A 15,193-nucleotide genomic window follows, 5' to 3' on the forward strand; every position below is an offset into this window, starting at 1 on the left:
GAGAAAATACTTCATTGTAATCAATTCCCTCCTTTTGAGCATATCCTTTGGCCACCAATCTTGCTTTGTAGCGAACATCTTCTTGGTTAGGAAATCCTTCTTTCTTTGCAAATACCCATTTGCACCCAATTGCTTTCTTTCCCTTCGGGAGATTGGCCAATTTCCATGTATGATTCTGATGAAGGGACTGCATTTCTTCATTCATGGCAATCCTCCACTTATCTTCTTCTGAACTTTGGATTGCGTCTTTATAAGTGGTAGGAACACCATCAGCTACAATTGAGGTTGCACAAGCAACCGTCTCTATAAGACGAACAGGTTTCGTTATTGTCCGTTTTGGCCTGCTGGTTGCTATTGATTCAAGTTGTTGTCGAGGTTCCTGAGTTGGAATCTCCCTTTCTACTGGCTCTTCTTCCAGAGGGTAATCTTCATGAGTTTCCTCCTCTGCTTCTTGTGTAGGAAAAATAAATTTTCCCTCAAACTCCACCTGCTTTGATGCACCACCAGTTTGTTTGACATCTTCAACTGTCACCTTATCTGTTATGGCAGATTCATCAAAGGTAACATCTCTGCTGAATATAATATTCCTTGTCTCTGGACACCATAAGCGGTATCCTTTGACTCCAGAAGTAATCCCCATAAATATAGCCTTCTTTGCTCTCGGATCCAATTTTGACTCTTTCACATGATAGTATGCAATTGAGCCAAACACGTGCAAAGAGTCATAATCTACAGCAGGTTTTCCATACCATTTTTCAAATGGTGTCTTGCCATCAATAGCAGCAGATGGTAGACGATTAATGAGGTGACATGCATATGTAATTGCCTCAGCCCAAAATTCTTTGCCCAAGCCAGCATTGGACAACATACACCGTACCTTCTCCAGTAAAGTTCGGTTCATACGTTCTGCCACTCCATTCTGTTGTGGTGTATGTCTGACAGTGAAGTGTCGGACGATGCCATCATTTTCACAGACCTTATTGAAATGATCATTTTTGTATTCACCTCCATTGTCTGTGCGAATACACTTGATCCTCCTGCCTGTTTGATTCTCCACCATCGTTTTCCATTTGAGAAAAATTCCCAACACTTCATCTTTCCTCTTCATTGTATACACCCACACTCTTCGGGAAAAATCATCAACAAAGGTTACAAAATAGTGCTTCCCACCCAATGAAGGTGTTTTGGAAGCACCCCAAACATCAGAGTGTACATAATCCAAAATGCCTTTAGTATTATGGATCGCTGTACCAAATTTAACCCTTGTCTGTTTCCCTTTGACACAATGCTCGCAAAATTCCAAGTTGCAAGTCTTTACGCCTTTTAACAATCCTTGATTAGATAGAGCTTTCAAGGATTTCCCTCCAGCATGTCCCAAGCGCATGTGCCATAGCCTGGTTGCTTCTGCCTCTTTGTCATCACTGGATGTCACTGTTGCTGTCCCAATAACTGTGCTACCACGATAGCAGTACATGTTATTGTTCTTCCGATTGGCCTTCATTACCACTAGTGCACCGGAGCATATTCTCATCACTCCATTTTCTGCAATGATTTTGAACCCTTTTGATTCTAGAGCTCCCACAGAGATGAGATTCTTCTTCAAACCCGGTACATATCGAACATCTGTTAATGTTCTGATCATTCCATCATGGCTCCTTAATCTTATTGAACCAATGCCATATGAGGTAAGAGGGCTGTTATCCGCTGTGTGGATGACTCCATATTCTCCTTCTTGAAAATTCACAAACCAGTCCTTGTTGGGACACATATGATAGCTACAAGCCGAGTCCATCAACCATATGTCTGATGATGTTGATAACTCTGTTGTAACTAATGAGAAGTCTGAATCATCACAATCAGCTACATTTGAATCCATAATGGCCTTTCCATTGTTATGTCTGGCCTTATTCTTCAACTTCGGACAGTCTTTCTTCCAGTGCCCCTTTTCTCGACAAAAGGCACATTCATCTTTACTGGGTCTAGATCTCGACTTGGATCTTCCCTTCTTAGCCCTCGTTTGATTTTGAGGACGACCCCTCACAATTAGTGCTTCTCCTTCTCCGCCCTTCTGTTTTTCTCCCTTTCTTTGTTCATAGCTGTACAAAGCCGAACAAACTTCTCTGAGAGAAATTTCGTCATTTCCATGGAGTAGAGTAGTTTCAAGGTGCTCGTACTCATTAGGAAGTGACCCCAACAACATCAAGGCCAAGTCACCATCATCAAAAGTTGCATCCATATTTTGCAAATCTGTGACCAACTTATTGAAACTGGTGATATGTTCATTCATTGTGGTACCAGGAACATAGGTGAAGCGAAACAGTCTCTTCTTCATGTACAATTTATTTTGACTGTTTTTCTTCAAAAATTTATCCTCCAGTGCTTTCCATAATTTACTTGCAGAAGTTTCCTTTGTGTATGGATATTTCTGTTCTCTAGCAAGGTAGGATCGAATGGTACCGCAAGCAACACGATTGATAATTTTCCAATCTTCTTCTCCAATAACATCTGGCTTCTTTTCTTCAATGGCAAGATCTAGCCCTTGTTGAAAAAGAACATCTAGAACCTCGCCCTGCCACATCCCAAAATGTCCTGACCCGTCAAAAATTTCTACCGCAAATTTCGCATTTGACACAATTCTTGTCATAAGCGAAGATGCCAACGATGACGTATTATTGACACTTGATGTAGATTCTTCTTGTTTACTGTCTCCCATTTTGACACAAATATTATTTAGTAGCTGACGACACAAATCAAGATTATTTCCTTTCTGGTGTGGAAGATCAGACTAAGCTGCAACCACAGAGCATACTCAGACAGAACCTTGACTCAGTTACCAAGATAGATCTTTTCTGATGTGGAAGATCAGACTATGCTGCAACCACAGAGCATACTTAGACAGTACCTTGGCTCTGATACCAATTGTTGCGGAAGCCAAATGTATATAGTGTGAATGAGTCACAACTACTATACCAAAAATTATGACAACCACTAAATAATAAACAAGACAATAAGACAACAATAAAAGAACACCAGAATTTACGAGGTTCGGCCAATTTTGCCTACTTCCTCGGACACAATCAATATTTTATTCCACTCCAAAATTACAAGTGAAATAATACTAAAGAGAGAAGATACAAATGCCTTAAGAAGATAAAAGGCAAATGAGAGGTGTGTTTAAATCCTAAACATTAGGCCTCCTTTTATAGGGTGAAATTCCCATTCAAAATTGTCATCCACCGATGTGGTACTTTTGCCAATTTCAACACTATCATCCTCCCTTCCCAGAGAAGAGTAGCAAAAGGGGTCATGAAACTCTTGATCATTTCTTCACTGAAAATTAGTTGATAGTGCAGAGATTTTGTCGATGCTAGAGTTGAAACCGTCGAGAAAAATAACCAAACTAGATTGGTTGGCAGTTGCAGCATCATTAATTACTAATAAAAGAACCTGAGAACATACAACCACCCTCTTGCGGGTACTCAAAAGTCATTGTTCTCTAACTCTGCTCAAGGTCAGGTGACAAAATGCAGAAGAATTTGAGGGTGAAACGCCTTGTGAATTGGTAGGAGTGAATTGCTTTAGATCTGCAGTTGGGGTGCTATATTTCCAACTTGGTATCTTTTGAATATATACTACAGCAATTACAACAAACAATTTCTCACGGTTTTTTCGTCCCTGAAACTGTTACCACTTTTCAATTTGTGCTGTGGGACGCTGCTAATGCTCTTTATGTGAGGATTTCATCTACACCTAAAACCCAAGCTCAGTTAATCTCAAGTTATTCTGTCTCTTCCTTTTTGTCGTGTTCTTGTTTCTAACAGTCAAAATGAGTCATTTTTCTTCTATGATAATTTATTTTGTCAGTGTCGACATCGCTATGAAGTCGAGATAGTGTATTTGTAAAGGTTTGTGTTCTTGAACATGGATTTCTTAGTTTTAAAAAGTGTTTAAGGGAAGATGAACATGAATAATGACTGAATAAGTTGAACTGCTGAAAAGAGTCCTGGGATATGAATTCTCACGAGAAGATCGAAGTTGCTGAAAGAAAAAGGAGGAAGGAAATATTATATTCAAGGTGGGAAAATATGAGGGATTGCTCAATGCAAGATATACACAATTCACAAGTACTTTAATGACATAAATCTTTCAATGTATTTGTTGAGGTTTTTGTTTTAGGATGAAATAGTCTTAAAATGAGGGTGAATGGAAATGGAGGGAAAATAAAATTTTTGAGTAAAATTTTAAGTTTTCCCCTCTTGACAATGAGACATTGTCCCATATTGGAAGAGGAAGAGATTTTTGGTGGGTATATATATAATTGCTCTTCTTGTAGCTCTTAAAGAGTTAAGAAGATAGCAAGCATCGCGCCGTCATTGTCGCTCGCTCGGCTTCGGACTTATGCTATAAGTAAACCGAGTCGATATACGAGCAATCCAGGTCAATCTCATTGGATGGCAATGAAACGAGTTTTGGAATATTTAGAACATACCCAGAACTTTGAATTGCACTACAGTAAATTCCCTGCGGTGATTGAGGGATACTGTGATGCAAATTGGATCACCGGTTCAACTGATTCTAAGTCCACGAGTGGATATGTATTCACTATTGGTGGAGGAGCGGTATCTTGGAAGTCGTCCAAACAAACATGTATTGCCCGCTCTACAATGGAGGCTGAATTCATAGCCTTAGATAAAGCCGGTGAAGAAGCTGAATGGCTCCGGAATTTCTTGGAAGACATTCCATTTTGGCCCAAACCGTTGGCACCAATATGCATACATTGTGATAGTCAAGCGGCAATTGGAAGGGCTGGGAGCGTCATGTATAACGGTAAATCTCATCATATACGACGAAGACAAAAAACCGTTAGGCAATTACTCTCTAGAGGAATTATCACGATTGACTATGTAAAGTCAAGTGATAATGTGTCGGATCCACTTACAAAAGGTCTAACTAGAGAGGTAGTTGAGAAATCATCAAGGCGAATGGGGCTATGGCCGAGAACAAGTCATTGTGGCGGTAACTCTACCTAGAAGACTGGAGATCCCAAGATCTAGGTTCAAGGAGATCAAACAAAGTCATTAATGACGGTTCAACATTGTCAAATAAAATTTAAGTCTGTTCTCGTGATGAGACAGTGTTCAGTACCAAGGATAAAGCATTAAGGCTTTTTAATGATTTCTAAATTTGATACGGGGTATATCAAATAGTGTATCTACAGGATGACACGTTTAGAAATCACCTATGTAAGTGTGAAGTGTTAGCCGCTTCAAGGAGAACTTTGTAAGGCCAGTTCTCTACGCACTTATGAAACCAGGCGGTGTTCATGGCTGAAACGAACACAACAATGAGAACCAAAGACGGTTAAGGGTTGATTGTGTGACTTATGGTTGTCTAGGTATACACCAAAGATTGACGGTTCAAAGATATCAAATCTACCGATTGACCGAGTATATCCGACATAAGTTTACTACGGAAAGTTCAAAGGGAAACCTACTTATCCAGATGCGATTAATCCTTGCTTGTAAATCACACAGTTTTTTCATGCATACTTCTGTGATATAGCCATTCTTCATTCATGTGGGGGATTGTTGAGGTTTTTGTTTTAAGATGAAATAGTCTTAAAATGAGGGTGAATGAGAAATGCAGGGAAAATGAAATTTTTGAGTAAAATTTTAAGTTTTCCCCTCTTGACAATGAGACATTGTCCCATATTGGAAGAGGAAGAGATTTTTGGTGGGTATATATATAATTGTTCTTCTTGTAGCTCTTAAAGAATTAAGAAGAAAGTAATCCTCGCGCCGTCGTCGTCGTCGCTCGGCTCGGCTTCGGCTTCGGCTTCGGCTTCGAATTTGGTCAAATGATTGATTGATTAATTTTTTGGACCAAATTTATTTGTTAATAGTAAATATTAACTTGCTCCACCATGGAGGGTGGACGATTGTTCTTCTTCAACACTGGTTGCTATATATATGTGCAGCAGCTGTTGAAGAAAGACACACAACATACAACACACAAGACACGAACTGAAATCGCTCAACAGATTTGGCTATACATTGCACTCCTTCCTCTCAGCATTTCCATACGATTTTCTGAGTTTCTACTCCTTTGTTCTGCATTGTTTTAACTTCAAACAAAGCAACTGTAAGTGTGATTTGCTACCGAACTTTGTGTTCGCTGAAACACTAGGGTTTGAAGTACCGCTATACCAGTGTGTGATTCGTTCTATCCTGGGAGGAAATAATTCATTACCTTGGGTATTAGGAGGGGATTAAATTCCTTAAGGAAACACTGTGAATTCAGTGGGCTCGAATTAATTACTTTTTCATTACGATAACTTATATTTTACAGAATTATTATTTACAAATACAGCAATATTGGCGGGACTAACAGTATTTACCACTTTTGTACGAAGAAAAATATGAAAATGGAAGGATTGAACTTTTCTGCAAGTTGACAAATAACTAACATTTCTTTGGGATCGTCTTAATGAGATAGTTCTAAGTGCTTCACAAAACATGAAAACCTCCTCCAAATGACAAAGTGTATGTATTGACAATTGACAAAGAAGAGCTGCATAAGTAGTTAAACTTCTTCCAATTATATGACTGCTAATATAACACAGGATTTTGGAGTACCCACGAAAATATGTATATTTGTATATAACGCATATAAATTGTATCTCTTCTCTCTCGATTAAGCTTATAACAGGATTATATGATATATTTTCTTTTATGACTGCTCGAACAACTTGACTAGTGACAAATAATTTGAGACAACTATTTTTAGTAACCATGACAACATGAAACGGAGGGAGTAGTAATTTTTTTATCGGTCTAATTCGTTTTCAGTTTAGTTCGATTTTTGGATTTTCCGTGAACACTCCCTACACAAGGCATTCAAAAAGTAACTTTCGGTGAACACAAGGCATTCAAACTGTAGGTTCTCTCTTCAAGGAGGCAAAGTGCAGTTTATCCATTTTACAATGTGCATCATTTAGGTTCTCTCTTCAGTTTCTTCCACTGTACTTGACAATTCATCCTCATCAGGTTCATATCTTCCTCTCTCTGTTTCTACTTCTTTTTTTTTCACTTACTTTTTTCTTTATTGTTTACACAACTCGTGCTTTTATTAGGGTTTTGGGGTTCTGTACAATTTTGAAATCAAGATTGTATTTTTATATACTGGGTGTAATTAAATCAGCTTAAATTGAATTGGGTTTTGCTTAAAACTTGTTGGAGTGGAAATTTTCATTCAACAAGTCAAAAATGAAACTCCAATTAAATTACAATACATAACGTTTATATCTCACTAACTGCAACAGTTAGCCTTAAGTACACTTAATTGTTATGTTAAATGAATGAATAGAGTAGACGTTCATGTCTTTAGATGGTTTCTTTCGTTTTAGGCTTCATGAAGTCTTTTTAGGTCATTTGAGAATCTTCTTAATTTGCATATAATTAAGTACCTTTTTTTTTTGGGGGGTAAAAATAGTTTACTTGGACCAGTTATTATTTTTTAAAGTAATGTGTATGCATATTCTAATTGTGTACCAAATACATTTTAGATGTGTTCCAAGAGTTCAATGTTACAGTAATTTTAAGCTGTGAGAAAGAAAAGCCGGCATAAGGGTGGCAAGTGGGTCGATCCAAGCCCGGGACCGGCAGGCCAAATGGGCTAAACGGACCAGATCTCGTGGGTCGGTCCTATGATTTGGGCCCGTCAGGCCCGAGACCATTTAGCCAGCCAGGGACCGGACCGTTCCCTTAGCGGGCCAAACGGTCCCAACGGCTATATTTAAAATATAAAAAATATATATATATAACCGTTGGGCTGTCAAAAATAGCTGTTCGCTATTTATAAAATAGTCATTTAACCCCCCAACTTGATTTTAACCCCAAACTTTTTATAATTACACTTTTTCCCTATTTTTCTTTTTTATAATTACACTTTTTTCCCAAACTAAATGTATAATATAAGCTATATATATATATATATATATATATAGCTTATATATTATACATTTAGTTTGGGAAAAAAGTGTAATTATATATATCTCTCTCTCTCTATATATATATATATATATATACTAAATGTATAATATATATGCTCTCTCTCTCTATATATATATATATATATATACTAAATGTATAATATATATGCTCTCTCTCTCTATATATATATATATATATATACACACACACTAAGTGTATAGTATATAAATTATATAAGATGTATATATAGTATAGTATAGTATATAAGATGTATAGATAATATAATATAGTGTGTATATATATATATAAGCTGTATTCGTAATTAAATATTGAATATTAAAATTTAGGATGTTAAATAAAATTTAGGTCACAATTTTATAATAAAATTTATAACGCATTGCCTTAGATATTTTTTTAAATATTCTTTTGTCTCTAATTTAATTTTTTTTTTTAAAATCCGTTGGGCCCACTTAGCCCATTTAGTCCGCGGGCCGGGACCGTTTAGTCCGGGACCAAACGGTCCCGGTCCCGTCCCGGACCGATCCCTACAAAAAGACTACTTAGTCCGTGACCGTTTAGCCCGTTTAATTTGAGACCGGCATGTGCATATGGTTCTGGTTCAATTAAAATAAGCCTGATAAAGGAAAGACTATTCGAAGATTCCTTACCTATCTTATTCTTGTTTATTTTCTGCAGATTCTTGTTGGCAACCATTTATTATGATGCCTCCACACGGTAAAAAGCAACGTTTAACCCCCCCCCCCCCCCCCGATGTACTTAGCAACCTTCCCGAGAGTGTAATCGATGACATTCTAATGAAGTTGCCTTTACGAGATGCTGTGAGGACAAGCATCTTATTAAAGTTATGGAGATATAAGTGGTGTAGAGTGTAGACTTCCACAGTTGAGTGCTTGATCATACACTCTGGAAACCTAATAGGAATGTAACATACATTGCAAGTAATTTTCCAAAGATTGTCTCCCACATTTTAAAACTTCATGCAGGACCAATTACAAAGTTAACCTTTTGGTTTCCTTATTTTGTCAAATGTCCTAATATTGACAATTTGATATGTTTCCCCTCCAAGAATGGCATTCAGCATCTTGTTCTTAAAATTCCTATTGGTATAACCCTTATGAATTGCCTTCTTCATTTTTCACATGTTCACTGTGTTGCGGAAGCCAAATGTATATAGTGTGAATGAGTCACAACTACTATACCAAAAATTATGACAACCACTAAATAATAAACAAGACAATAAGACAACAATAAAAGAACACCAGAATTTACGAGGTTCGGCCAATTTTGCCTACTTCCTCGGACACAATCAATATTTTATTCCACTCCAAAATTACAAGTGAAATAATACTAAAGAGAGAAGATACAAATGCCTTAAGAAGATAAAAGGCAAATGAGAGGTGTATTTAAATCCTAAACATTAGGCCTCCTTTTATAGGATGAAATTTCCATTCAAAATTGTCATCCACCGATGTGGGACTTTTGACAATTTCAACAAATCTCCACCTTGGCAAAATTCCACATCTTCAATTTTCTCTCAATAACAAATTTTGGTTGTGTCTTCATCTTCAATCTTTAGTGTTCAACAATGTTGATCAAATCCAAACAATGTTAAAACTTGACCGCAGTCACCACTTTTGTCAGCATATCAGCAGGGTTCTCCGTAGTATGAATTTTCTTCACCGTGACTCCACCTTCTTCTATGATTTCTCGTACGAAATGATACCGAACATCAATGTGCTTCGTCCTTGCATGATAAACTTGGTTCTTCGCTAATTGAATAGCACTTTGACTATCACAAAAAATTGTAATATTTTTTTGTTCAATACCAAGCTCCTTTAGCAACCCCTGAAGCCAAATTGCCTCCTTCACAGCCTCCGTAATAGCCATGTACTCTGCCTCTGTTGTAGACAAAGCAACTGTTGACTGCAAAGTAGACTTCCAACTAACTGGTGCCTTTGCAAAAGTAAACACATAACCAGTAGTTGACCTTCGTTTGTCCAGATCACCCGCAAAATCTGAGTCACAATATCCAACTACAGACCGATTGCCTTCCTGCTCAAAAACTAACCCAACATCTACAGTACTATGAATATACCGTAGAATCCATTTCACAGCTTGCCAATGCTCCTTTCCTGGATTATGCATATATCTGCTAATAACTCCAACGGCTTGTGAAATGTCAGGTCTCGTACAAACCATTGCATACATCAAGCTACCAACAGCATTTGCGTATGGTACCCTTGACATATACTCCTGTTCAGTTTCATCCTTTGGCGACATAGTAGTACTTAGCTTAAAATGGGGAGCAAGTGGCGTACTAATTGGCTTAGTCTTCTTATCTATACCAAAACGCTGTAGTACTCTCTTCAAATATTCTTTCTGAGATAAACAGAGTTTCTTTGAACGTCTATCTCTTATTATCTCCATGCCAAGAATTTTCTTTGCCTCACCCAGATCCTTCATCTCGAACTTCTCCTTCAGTTGAATCTTCAACTTATTAATTTCTTCCGAATTCTTGGAAGTTATCAACATATCATCAACATATAGGAGAAGATATACAAAGGAACTATCATTAACTTTGCACAAATACACACAATGATCGTATTTGCTTCTCTTGTACCCTTGCCACAACATAAACTTGTCAAATCGCTTGTACCATTGTCTAAAAGATTGTTTCAATCCGTACAACGATTTTTCAAGTTTGCATAACATATTTTCTTTTCCAACAATTTTGAATCCTTCTGGCTGAGTCATGTAGATTTCCTCCTCCAAGTTTCCATGTAAAAATCAAAACGCAGTTTTTACATCCATCTGAACTAGTTCCAAATCCAACTGTGCTACCAAAGCCAACATAATTCTAATGGAGGAATGTTTTACAACTGGAGAAAATACTTCATTGTAATCAATTCCCTCATTTTGAGCATATCCTTTGGCCACCAATCTTGCTTTGTAGCGAACATCTTCTTGGTTAGGAAATCCTTCTTTCTTTGCAAATACCCATTTGCACCCAATTGCTTTCTTTCCCTTTCGGGAGATTGGCCAATTTCCATGTATGATTCTGATGAAGGGACTGCATTTCTTCATTCATGGCAATCCTCCACTTATCTTCTTCTGAACTTTGGATTGCGTCTTTATAAGTGGTAGGAACACCATCAGCTACAATTGAGGTTGCACAAGCAACCGTCTCTATGAGACGAACAGGTTTCGTTATTGTCCTTTTTGGCCTGTTGGTTGCTATTGATTCAAGTTGTTGTCGAGGTTCCTGAGTTGGAATCTCCCTCTCTACTGGCTCTTCTTCCAGAGGGTAATCTTCATGAGTTTCCTCCTCTGCTTCTTGTGTAGGAAAAATAAATTTTCCCTCAAACTCCACCTGCTTTGATGCACCACCAGTTTGTTTGACATCTTCAACTGTCACCTTATCTGTTATGGCAGATTCATCAAAGGTAACATCTCTGCTGAATATAATATTCCTTGTCTCTGGACACCATAAGCGGTATCCTTTGACTCCAGAAGTAATCCCCATAAATATAGCCTTCTTTGCTCTCGGATCCAATTTTGACTCTTTCACATGATAGTATGCAATTGAGCCAAACACGTGCAAAGAGTCATAATCTACAGCAGGTTTTCCATACCATTTTTCAAATGGTGTCTTGCCATCAATAGCAGCAGATGGTAGACGATTAATGAGGTGGCATGCATATGTAATTGCCTCAGCCCAAAATTCTTTGCCCAAGCCAGCATTGGACAACATACACCGTACCTTCTCCAGTAAAGTCCGGTTCATACGTTCTGCCACTCCATTCTGTTGTGGTGTATTTCTGACAGTGAAGTGTCGGACGATGCCATCATTTTCACAGACCTTATTGAAATGATCATTTTTGTATTCACCTCCATTGTCTGTGCGAATACACTTGATCCTCCTGCCTGTTTGATTCTCCACCATCGTTTTCCATTTGAGAAAAATTCCCAACACTTCATCTTTCCTCTTCATTGTATACACCCACACTCTTCTGGAAAAATCATCAACAAAGGCTACAAAATAGTGTTTCCCACCCAATGAAAGTGTTTTGGAAGCACCCCAAACATCAGAGTGTACATAATCCAAAATGCCTTTAGTATTATGGATCGCTGTACCAAATTTAACCCTTTTCTGTTTCCCTTTGACACAATGCTCGCAAAACTCCAAGTTGCAAGTCTTTACGCCTTTTAACAATCCTTGATTAGATAGAGCTTTCAAGGATTTCCCTCTAGCATGTCCCAAACGCATGTGCCATAGCCTGGTTGCTTCTGCCTCTTTGTCATCACTGGATGTCACTATTGCTGTCCCAATAACTGTACTACCACGATAGCAGTACATGCTATTGTTCTTTCGATTGGCCTTCATTACCACTAGTGCACCGGAGCATATTCTCATCACTCCATTTTCTGCAATAATTTTGAACCCTTTTGATTCTAGGGCTCCCACAGAGATGAGATTCTTCTTCAAACCCGGTACATATCGAACATCTGTTAATGTTCTGATCATTCCATCATGTCTCATTAATCTTATTGAACCAATGCCATATGAGGTAAGAGGGTTGTTATCCGCTGTGTGGATGACTCCATATTCTCCTTCTTGAAAATTCACGAACCAGTCCTTGTTGGGACACATATGATAGCTACAAGCCGAGTCCATCAACCATATGTCTGATGATGTTGATAACTCTGTTGTAACTAATGAGAAGTCTGAATCATCACAATCAGCTACATTTGAATCCATAATGGCCTTTCCATTGTTATTTCGGGCCTTATTCTTCAACTTCGGACAGTCTTTCTTCCAGTGCCCCTTTTCTCGACAAAAGGCACATTCATCTTTGTTGGGTCTAGATCTCGACTTGGATCTTCCCTTCTTAGTCCTCGTTTGATTTTGAGGACGACCCCTCACAATTAGTGCTTCTCCTTCTCCGCCCTTCTGTTTTTCTCCCTTTCTTTGTTCATAGCTATACAAAGCCGAACAAACTTCTCTGAGAGAAATTTCGTCATTTCCATGGAGTAGAGTAGTTTCAAGGTGCTCGTACTCATTAGGAAGTGACCCCAACAACATCAAGGTCAAGTCACCATCATCAAAAGTTGCATCCATATTTTGCAAATCTGTGACCAACTTATTGAAACTGGTGATATGTTCATTCATTGTAGTACCAGGAACATAGGTGAAGCGAAACAGTCTCTTCTTCATGTACAATTTATTTTGATTGATTTTCTTCAAAAATTTATCCTCCAGTGCTTTCCATAATTTACTTGCAGAAGTTTCTTTTGTGTATGGATATTTCTGCTCTCTAGCAAGGTAGGATCGAATGGTACCGCAAGCAACACGATTGATAATTTTTCAATCTTCTTCTCCAATAACATCTGGCTTCTTTTCTTCAATGGCAAGATCTAGCCCTTGTTGAAAAAGAACATCTAGAACCTCGCCTTGCCACATCCCAAAATGTCCTGACCCGTCAAAAATTTCTACCGCAAATTTCGCATTTGACACAATTCTTGTCATAAGCGAAGATGCCAACGATGACGTATTATTGACACTTGATGTAGATTCTTCTTGTTTACTGTCTCCCATTTTGACACAAATATTATTTAGTAGCTGACGACACAAATCAAGATTATTTCCTTTCTGGTGTGGAAGATCAGACTAAGCTGCAACCACAGAGCATACTCAGACAGAACCTTGACTCAGTTACCAAGATAGATCTTTTCTGATGTGGAAGATCAGACTATGCTGCAACCACAGAGCATACTTAGACAGTACCTTGGCTCTGATACCAATTGTTGCGGAAGCCAAATGTATATAGTGTGAATGAGTCACAACTACTATACCAAAAATTATGACAACCACTAAATAATAAACAAGACAATAAGACAACAATAAAAGAACACCAGAATTTACGAGGTTCGGCCAATTTTGCCTACTTCCTCGGACACAATCAATATTTTATTCCACTCCAAAATTACAAGTGAAATAATACTAAAGAGAGAAGATACAAATGCCTTAAGAAGATAAAAGGCAAATGAGAGGTGTATTTAAATCCTAAACATTAGGCCTCCTTTTATAGGGTGAAATTCTCATTCAAAATTGTCATCCACCGATGTGGTACTTTTGCCAATTTCAACAAATCTCCACCTTGGCAAAATTCCAGTACGTCCTCCACCAGTCTTTAAGGGATTTGAAAGGTTAATTAGCCTAGAACTATGTCGAGTCACTATTTCTTCTGAATTTCTTGGAAGTTTAATCTCCGATTCCCCGCTGCTTGAGCATTTGGTGCTCGAACCGTCATGTTATTTATCTCACATTGAAGTCGATGCTCCCAAGCTGAGGTCATTTTTCTTCATAGGCGGTATACATATAATTCGTCTGCAAAATGTCCCTCTTCTCGCAAAAGTTTCGATTCTATTTAGACAATTTTCTGTGAAGGCAAGAAAACCTGATCTTGCCAAGTCTTTTTAGCCTATTCATGCTCTTGAGCATCTCCACTGGGATTGCTATAAATTTTGGGTAAGTGTTGCTTCGTGACTTCATTGTAATGCATTTTCATAATTGTATGTACCTTCTTTTGGGCTTTGAGTCATCCTGATTTCTTGCATTATCTTTCTAGCATTTGTTTGCCGAAGCAGTTGAAGTACCAAGAAGGCTTTCCTCTGCTCTGAACTGTCTCGGTGTGCCTGGATGAATTACATGATCTTCAAGGTGCTCTTTGCTTGATAAGGAGCTCTCCATATTTAGAAGATATTGAAATGAAGGTTCTTAATGATGTTTTTCTCACTCTTTTATCTGTGTTATTCGTAGATAATGACTTATATTATTTGATAGTCAGTATATTTTCAATTTTTCTTTATCCTTCTTAGGTGTATCAATGTTTTAAAATGCTTGATCCAGGGACTAGGGATTATGTTACTGAAATTCCTGCAAGCTTCTCAGATGTGACATTGAATCACCTCAGGCTCAGTTAAGCTTATAGGTGTAGCAGGAACATGGCCTGAAATGCAGCTTATCAAGCTTCTATTGACCAAGTCTCCAGTGCTGGTCAAAATGGTAATCGAGACCCCTATGGACTGAAAGATAAAAAGTCTCTTAAAGTAGTCGCAGAGATAACAAAATTTCCGCAGGTGTCATCTAAAGCAGAAGTTGTATATAATGTAGATTAGTG

At 38.0% G+C, this 15,193-nt stretch overlaps 1 long non-coding RNA gene across 1 annotated transcript; it reads right to left on the reverse strand.

Moving 5' to 3' along the window:
- Nucleotides 1-13,248: 13,248 nt before the first annotated feature.
- On the reverse strand, nucleotides 13,249-14,131 carry LOC138900581 (uncharacterized). The gene is made up of 2 exons (XR_011411694.1): nucleotides 13,798-14,131; nucleotides 13,249-13,715 (listed from the first exon to the last, which is right to left on the reverse strand). It is a non-coding gene; the product is annotated as an uncharacterized lncRNA (long non-coding RNA).
- Between the last annotated feature and the right edge of the window lie 1,062 nt (nucleotides 14,132-15,193).

The sequence above is a fragment of the Nicotiana tomentosiformis genome, chromosome 10, assembly GCF_000390325.3.
Source record: "Nicotiana tomentosiformis chromosome 10, ASM39032v3, whole genome shotgun sequence".
Classification (NCBI taxonomy): domain Eukaryota; kingdom Viridiplantae; phylum Streptophyta; class Magnoliopsida; order Solanales; family Solanaceae; genus Nicotiana; species Nicotiana tomentosiformis.